The sequence below is a fragment of the Hyla sarda genome, chromosome 4, assembly GCF_029499605.1.
Source record: "Hyla sarda isolate aHylSar1 chromosome 4, aHylSar1.hap1, whole genome shotgun sequence".
NCBI lineage: Eukaryota > Metazoa > Chordata > Amphibia > Anura > Hylidae > Hyla > Hyla sarda.
Genome location: NC_079192.1, coordinates 52,177,920 through 52,186,425, shown reverse-complemented (window position 1 = coordinate 52,186,425; position 8,506 = coordinate 52,177,920).

Below are 8,506 nucleotides of genomic sequence, written 5' to 3'. Positions count from 1 at the left end.
CCAGGCGGGGAGGACGGATAGGACAATCTCTCAGGAAGTGTTCGGTACTAGCACAGTACAGGCAGAGGTTCTCCATACGGCGTCGTGTCCTCTCTTGAGGTGTCAGGCGAGACCGGTCGACCTGCATAGCCTCCACGGCGGGAGGCACAGGAACAGATTGCAGGGGACCAGAGGAGAGAGGAGCCGAGGAGAAGAAACGCCTCGTGCGAACAGAGTCCATATCTTGGCGGAGTTCCTGACGCCTTTCGGAAAAACGCATGTCAATGCGAGTGGCTAGGTGAATAAGTTCATGTAGATTAGCAGGAATTTCTCGTGCGGCCAGAACATCTTTAATGTTGCTGGATAGGCCTTTTTTGAAGGTCGCGCAGAGGGCCTCATTATTCCAGGACAATTCTGAAGCAAGAGTACGGAATTGTACGGCATACTCGCCAACGGAAGAATTACCCTGGACCAGGTTCAACAGGGCAGTCTCAGCAGAAGAGGCTCGGGCAGGTTCCTCAAAGACACTTCGGATTTCCGAGAAGAAGGAGTGTACAGAGGCAGTGACGGGGTCATTGCGGTCCCAGAGCGGTGTGGCCCATGACAGGGCTTTTCCGGACAGAAGGCTGACTACGAAAGCCACCTTAGACCTTTCAGTGGGAAACAGGTCCGACATCATCTCCAGATGCAGGGAACATTGGGAAAGAAAGCCACGGCAAAACTTAGAGTCCCCATCAAATTTATCCGGCAAGGATAAGCGTATCCCAGGAGCGGCCACTCGCTGCGGAGGAGGTGCAGGAGCTGGCGGAGGAGATGACTGCTGAAGCTGTGGTAGTAACTGTTGTAGCATAACGGTCAGTTGAGACAGCTGTTGGCCTTGTTGCGCTATCTGTTGTGACTGCTGGGCGACCACCGTGGTGAGGTCAGCGACAACTGGCAGAGGAACTTCAGCGGGATCCATGGCCGGATCTACTGTCACGATGCCGGCTGGCAGGTAGTGGATCCTCTGTGCCAGAGAGGGATTGGCGTGGACCGTGCTAGTGGACCGGTTCTAAGCCACTACTGGTTTTCACCAGAGCCCGCCGCAAAGCGGGATGGTCTTGCTGCGGCGGTAGTGACCAGGTCGTATCCACTAGCAACGGCTCACCTCTCTGGCTGCTGAAGATAGGCGCGGTACAAGGGAGTAGGCAAAAGCAAGGTCGGACGTAGCAGAAGGTCGGGGCAGGCAGCAAGGATCGTAGTCAGGGGCAACGGCAGAAGGTCTGGAAACACAGGCAAGGAACACACAAGGAACGCTTTCACTGGCACTAAGGCAACAAGATCCGGCAAGGGAGTGCAGGGGAAGTGAGGTGATATAGGGAAGTGCACAGGTGAACACACTAATTGGAACCACTGCGCCAATCAGCGGCGCAGTGGCCCTTTAAATCGCAGAGACCCGGCGCGCGCGCGCCCTAGGGAGCGGGGCCGCGCGCGCCGGGACAGAACAGACGGAGAGCGAGTCAGGTAGGGGAGCCGGGGTGCGCATCGCGAGCGGGCGCTACCCGCATCGCGAATCGCATCCCGGCTGGCAGCGGAATCGCAGCGCCCCGGGTCAGAGGACGTGACCGGAGCGCTGCCGCGGGGAGAGTGAAGCGAGCGCTCCGGGGAGGAGCGGGGACCCGGAGCGCTCGGCGTAACAAGAACATCTGAATGTCCATCGACGGATGGATCCCTTCTCCTGGAACATTTTCCCTCACTGGTCTGGCGGCTGTGGGAACAGGAGGAGGAGGTTATGGGAGGTCTTATTTGATTCGGTTCCGATGAACCAACTACGGTTCAAATACAGTCTTCTGGACCTCATAAACATCCGGGTATAGCACGGCAGTTATGGTATAAGGTTCCGTCTCCCAGATAGAAGCCAACATGTGAGTTCTGGGGAACTTCCTTAGCCAAACCCTGTCTCCCAGTTGTAACGGTTTAGCAGATGCGTGGCGGTTGTAGTCTTTCTGCTGCCGTTTTTGGGCCTCTCCCATTTTCTTCTCAGCAATCTCCTTGGCTTCCTGAATTCTTCTTTGGTGATCAGAGACCCAGTCTTGAGAAGCTTGTGGAGAATTATTGAAGGGTCTTTGTAACCCAAATGCTCGGTCACAGGGAAGTTGCCCATGTCGCCCCACCATTAGGAAGAAGGGGGTGTACCCCATGGAACAGTGGATGGTGTTGTTGTATATTTCCAACAGTTCAGACAATAGCTGGGGCCACTCTTCGTGCTTGGACACTGACGCTGCTCACAGTATGTGTATGAAGACCTGGTACAGTTCCTGGAACAGTTGGGCTCTCGCATCCCTGCGGAGATTATTGGTGACGTTGCAGACAGTACATTCACCGCACCACTTTTCAATGTCTCCTCACATCCCTACCCAATAGAACCTCTGTATGATGGTGGCTTCGGTTTTGTGGATCCCAAAGTGTCCCGACTGATCATGATAGGCATTTAGGACCATGGCAGCATCTCTTCTAGGGATCAGGATCTGATGGAGTCATTCACCAGGACCTGGTCCTGTCCCTGTCTAAAGTCCCCTCAGCCAGAGTCCCTTCATTCCCATAGGGCTCTCCTGCAGGGCTTGCCCCTGGTCGCCTCATATAAATTGTATATGGTTTAATATATAAAGATAATATAAATGTATAGGAAATATATATGTATTGGACCTTTTCCTGGGTCACGTGACGTACAGTTGTAATGTATACTTGCTTAAGGACCTTCCAGGCTCATGTGATGTACCCAGAGTTCACTGGGTTCAGGACTTACAGGTTTGCTGACCAATGAGCTTAGTCCAGCCCCTTATTATATAATGGGCTGTAGCCACTAAATTCGCTCCCTTAGTTCCTGCTCTTAGTTCCGGATTATCAAGCGAGCACAAACATCTCAACAGAAATCTCAATTCATCTAAGTCAAAGCCTGAAAAACCAGCAGCCACTAAACCGTGAGTTAACAAGCTCATCGGTTGGCGGTAGGACCATTAACACTAAGGAAACCCCACCCTGGCGTCATGACATCTAAGGGTTAATACCACCAGACCCTGCACTTACATTACCGCAACACCCCAGACACCACAACTCTCCTGGTTCACCACACGCCGTTGGGCCACTAAACTAAGGGTGGAAATACCATAATACCCAACTGTAATCTGCCTGGCCCAAATTGTGGATTGGCAAGAAAACAGGTGCCAACCTTGCCAACCGTATACATTTTCTACATTTTGAATAAGTAACTAGTGATTTTAAGGGGTTAAACGTCATTAGGACACTAAAGTGAGGAAAGAAATAAGAAGAATATTGGCCCCTATGTTGTATCCAAAATGGTAGTGGCCAAAAAACAAGTGCTATTATTTTTTGGTGGGGAAGGGCATCTTTGTATTACACAAGGAGAAATTTTCATTGAGTGCTCAAATCTGCCTGCCCTGTATAGCCCCAACACCCCCCTTGAGCGTGGCTGTGGTATTGTCTGGCCCCTGAGACCATTTTGTATCATAACAAAATATCGCTTGTTGTCACCCTCAAAAAGCGACTTTGGTTTCTCCTTTGTTAAGGAGAAAAATCTCCATGTCAAGAACTCCATGAGGGAAATTAATCAAGGGATTTAAAGGGTTTTTCTTTTTTGCTTACAAAAGTCGCACGTGCGCCTAAGCAATTGTTTGTGCGACTTTTGTAGGTAAAAGTACCAATCAGCCTTACCTAAGCAATTTTCAGTTTTCACTTTGCTGTGGACGGGAATTTATCAAGTGCGAAAGTCGCACTTAAGCAAAAAATCGAAAAAGTCGCAAAACCCCTTTGGTCAGACTTAACTCAACAAAACTTGCTTTGACAGCATTTTTAAGTCGCACAAAAAGTCACAGTACATACTGGGAGTTGTAGTTGTGCTCCTCGGGTAGACGATATGCGGGCGGGTGACAAGCTTGTCAACTTCCCGCACATCTCCTGCCCGTGCAGCAGGACTACAACTCCCAGCATGCTCTTACTGTAAGGAGTTGTAGTTGTGCTGCACAGGCGGGAGATGTGCAGACGGGTGACAATAAATGTACTAACCTATTTTCTTTTTTTTTTTTTTTTTTCTTATTTCAGATCCGTGTATCCTGTGGACTACTTCAGATTTGGTGGACTACATTGAGGACCAGTGTTTTTTTTTCTTTTTTTAACGTTAATAAAATGGTTAATGAGGGTTTTTTGGAATAAAATTTTTTAAACATGTTGTGGTTTTTTTAAATTCCTTTACAGGCTTAGTAGTGGAAGCTGTTTAATAGATGGAATCATTACTAAGCGAGGGCTTAGAGTTAGCCAAAAAAACTAACCCCCAATTATTACCCTGGTACCCACCGCCACAGGGGTGCCGGGAAGAGCCGGTACCAACAGGCCCGGACCATCAAAAATGGGCCCGTGCCTAGTTGGTAACAGGCTGGCGTTATTTAGGCTGGGGAGGCCAGTAATAATGGTCCTCGCCCACCCTGGTTACGTCAGGCTGTTACTGCTTGGTTGGTATCTGGCTGAGAATGAAAATACGGGGAACCCTATTTATTTATTTATTTTTATAAAAAAGAAACACATGAGGCTCCCTGTATTTTTATTCTCAGCCAAATACCAACCAAGCAGCAACAGCCTGATGTTACCAGGGTGGGTGAGGACCATTGTTACTGCCCTTCCCAAGCCTAAATAACGCCAGCCTGTTACCGCCGAGGCCCAGGAGCTGCATTTTTGACGCTCCGGGCCTGTTGGTGTCGGCTCTTCCCAGAATCCCTGTGGCGGTGGGTACCAGGGAAATAATTTAGGGTTCGTTTTTGTGGCTAACTCTAAGCCCGGCTTAGTAATGATTCCATCTATTAGACAGCTTCCACTCCTAAGCCTGTAAAGGAATTAAAAAAAAAAAAAAAAAACACGTTTAAAAATTTTATTCCAAAAACCACTCCCTCACAAGCCCTCGTTAACCATTTTATTAACGTTAAAAAAAGAACGCTGTTCATCAATGTAGTCCACCAAATCTGAAGTAGTCCACAGAATACACAGATCTGAAATGAGAAGAAACCCCCCCCCCCACAGAAAATAGGTTAGTACATTTATTGTCACCTGTCTGCACATCTCCCACCTGTGCAGCACAACTACAACTCCTTACAGCAAGGGCATGCTGGGACATGTAGTCGTGCTGCGCGGGCAGGAGATGTGTGGGCGGTTGAAAAGCTTGTCACCCGCCCGCACATCGTCTACCCGAGGAGCACAACTACAACTCCCAGCATGTCCTACGATTTTTTGTGCAAGTTTTTTTAAGCTAAGTCTGACCAAAGGGGTTTTACGACTTTTTAGTTTTTTTGCTTAAGTGCGACTTTCGCACTTGATAAATTCCCGACCACTGAAAAGTGGAAACTGAAAATTGCTTAGGTAAGGCTGATTGGTACTTTTACCTACAAAAGTCGCACAAACAATTGCTTAGGCGCACGTGCGACTTTTGTATGCAAAAAAGAAAAACCCTCAAAATCCCTTGATAAATGTCCCTCATGGAGATTTTTCTCCTTTCCAAAGGAGAAACCAAAGTCGCTTTTTGAGGGTGACAACAAGCGATATTTTGTAATGATACAAAATGGTCTCAGGGGCCAGACAATACCACAGCCACGCTCATGGGGGGTGTTGGGGCTATACAGGGAAGGCAGATTTGAGCACTCAATGAAAATTTCTCCTTGTGTAATACAAAGATGCCCTTCCACACCAAAAAATAATAGCACTTGTTTTTTGGCCACTACCTTTTTGGAGATAACATAGGGGCCAATATTCTTCTTATTTCTTTCCTCACTTCAGTGACCCAATGGCGTTTAACCCCTCAAAATCAGAAAATGCAGAAAATGTATACGGCAGGCGAGGTTAGCACCTGTTTTCCTGCCAATCCACAGTTTGGGCCAGGCTGGATACAGTTGGGTATTATGGAGGGGCCCTTACTATTTCTATTTCCACCCTTAGTTTAGTGGCCCAATGGCATTTAACCCTTTAAAATCACCAGTTACTTATTCGAAATGCTAAAAATATATATAGTTGGCAAGGTTGGCACCTGTTTTCTTGCCAATCCAGAGTTTGGGCCAGGCTGGATACAGTGGGGTGTTATGGAGGGGCCCTTACCCTTTATTTTTCAACCTTCAAGTCAGTGGCCCAACAGCGTTTAAAGGACAACTGCAGTGCAATATACACTTATCCCCTATCTACAAGATAGGGGATAAGTGTTTGATCGCGGGGGGTCCAACCGCTGGGACCCCCCCGCGATCTCCCTAACGGGGAGCCGCCATTAGCGCTCATAGTGAGCGCTAAGGCGCATAGCGTCAACCTAGAGGTCGACGGTGACGCCCCGACTCCTCCCCATCCCAATACAGCTCTATGGGGGATGCAGGGAGGCACAAACACTGTCTCCCCGCCTCTCCCATAGAGATGTATGGAGGAGGCGTGCCGGCCAGAACGTCATGCTGCGGCTGGCACACCCCCTGCACGGGACAGCCGCGGCCCCGTACAGGAGATGACAGGGGGTCCCGGTGGTCGGACCCCCCGCGATCAAACACTTATCCCCTATCCTGTGGATAGGGGATAAGTGTTAATCATGCTCTAGATGTCCTTTAACCCCTTACATTCCTCAGTTACTTATTCAAAATGTAGAAAATGTATATGGCTGGCAATGTTGGCACCTGTTTTCATGCCAATTCACAGTTTGGGCCAGTCTGGATGCAGTTGGGTATTATGGAGGGCCCTTACTCTTTCTATTTCCACCCTTAAGTCAGTGGCCCAATGGCATTTAACCCCTTAAATTCCTCAGTTACTTATTCAAATACTGAAAATATTCATAGTTGGCAAAGTTGGCAACTGTTTTCTTGCCAATCCACTGTTTGGGTCAGGCTCGATACAGTTGGGTATTATGGAGGAGCCCTTACCCTTTATATTCCCACCCTTAGATTAGTGCCCCAATGGCGTTTAACCCCTTAAAATCACCAGTTGCTTATTCAAAATGCTAAAAATGTATATTGTTTTCAAGGATGCATCTGTTTTCTTGTCAATGTGCAGTTTGGGCCAGGCTGGATACAGCTGGGTATTATTGTGGTGTCTGGGTTCTTGCAATGGTGAATGAAGGGTCTGGTGTTATTAACCCTTACTTGTCATGACACCAGGGTGCGGTTTGCTTAGTATTGGAGGTCCTTCCGCCATCCGGCCCACAAACATTCTGCTGTGGACAATAAACGGAATGTCCACGGCAGAATTTATGAGATAACTGGAAACTTTTACTTGAACTTTTATGCTACAATGAAACAGTTTCTCCTGAGGTAACCGGGATGCAGGTTCCTCACAGGCTTTGCTGGAACTGATAGTAATGAGCTTTAAGCAGGCCACTGTGCTACTAATTATAATTCACACAGGATTTGTAGGTTTGAGATTTATAACTCACGGTTTTAGTGGCTGCTGGTTCTTTAGGCTTTGGCCTAGATGAATTGAGATTGAAGATGTGCTGATTTGCGGATTGTTCTTGCTTCAGTGTACAGCAGGGAAGAGCGTGCAGGAATAAGAGAGTGCAGGAATAAGAGCGCAAATTTACAGACTATAGCCCTTTATATAATAGGGAGCTGGACTAAGCTCATTGGCCAGCAAACCTGTAGGTCCTGAACCCAGTGAACTCAGGGTACATCACATTACCCAGAAAGGTCCTTAATCATATGTACATTCACAACTGTAGATCACATGACCTGAGAAGGTCCTATACATTTATTATACCTATACATTAAATAATATACATATAAATACCATTATATGAGACGACCAAGGGGCAAACCCTGCAGGAGAGCCCTGTGGAGGTGGAGGAATTCTAGCTGAGGGGACTTAACACAAGGGACAGGACAAGGTCCTGTACCGGGACACCACATTATGGAGGGGCCCTTTCTCCTTCTATTTCCCCCCTTAAGTCAGTGGCCCAACAGCGTTTAACCCCTTAAATTCCTCAGTTACTTATTCAAAATTTATATTTTTTCATCCATTGTTTAATATTGTTTTTTTCAGTAAAAACACAAACAATCTAGATTTTTTTTTTTTATTCATCTGATTGTTCCCAAATAATATTTAATATTTATGTATAAAAAAGCAGATTTACTGCAGAGGAATAAGAGGAGAAAAGGTTTATTTATCATAGTAATGTATAAGAAACTGGCTGACCTCAACAATCCCAGGCGGCGCGCATGCGCGACCCGGTGTGACCGCAGCCGCTAATTGGCTGTTGTTGTATTATCATTATTTTTTTCACCTAGCGACATCTAGTGTCCAAACTGTGAACTGCAGTTCGTATTTATTTTGTATTAATTCCCTTATTATATCACTTGTAATCATTTTTTATTCTCACAGATATAAATAGAATAACCATTTTTGTCTTATAATATCAGAACTGATTCACAGTTTGGGCCAGGCTGGATGCAGTTGGGTATTATGGAGGGTCCCTTACTCTTTCTACAGTATTTCCACCCTTAAAGGGGTACTCCTGTGAAAATTT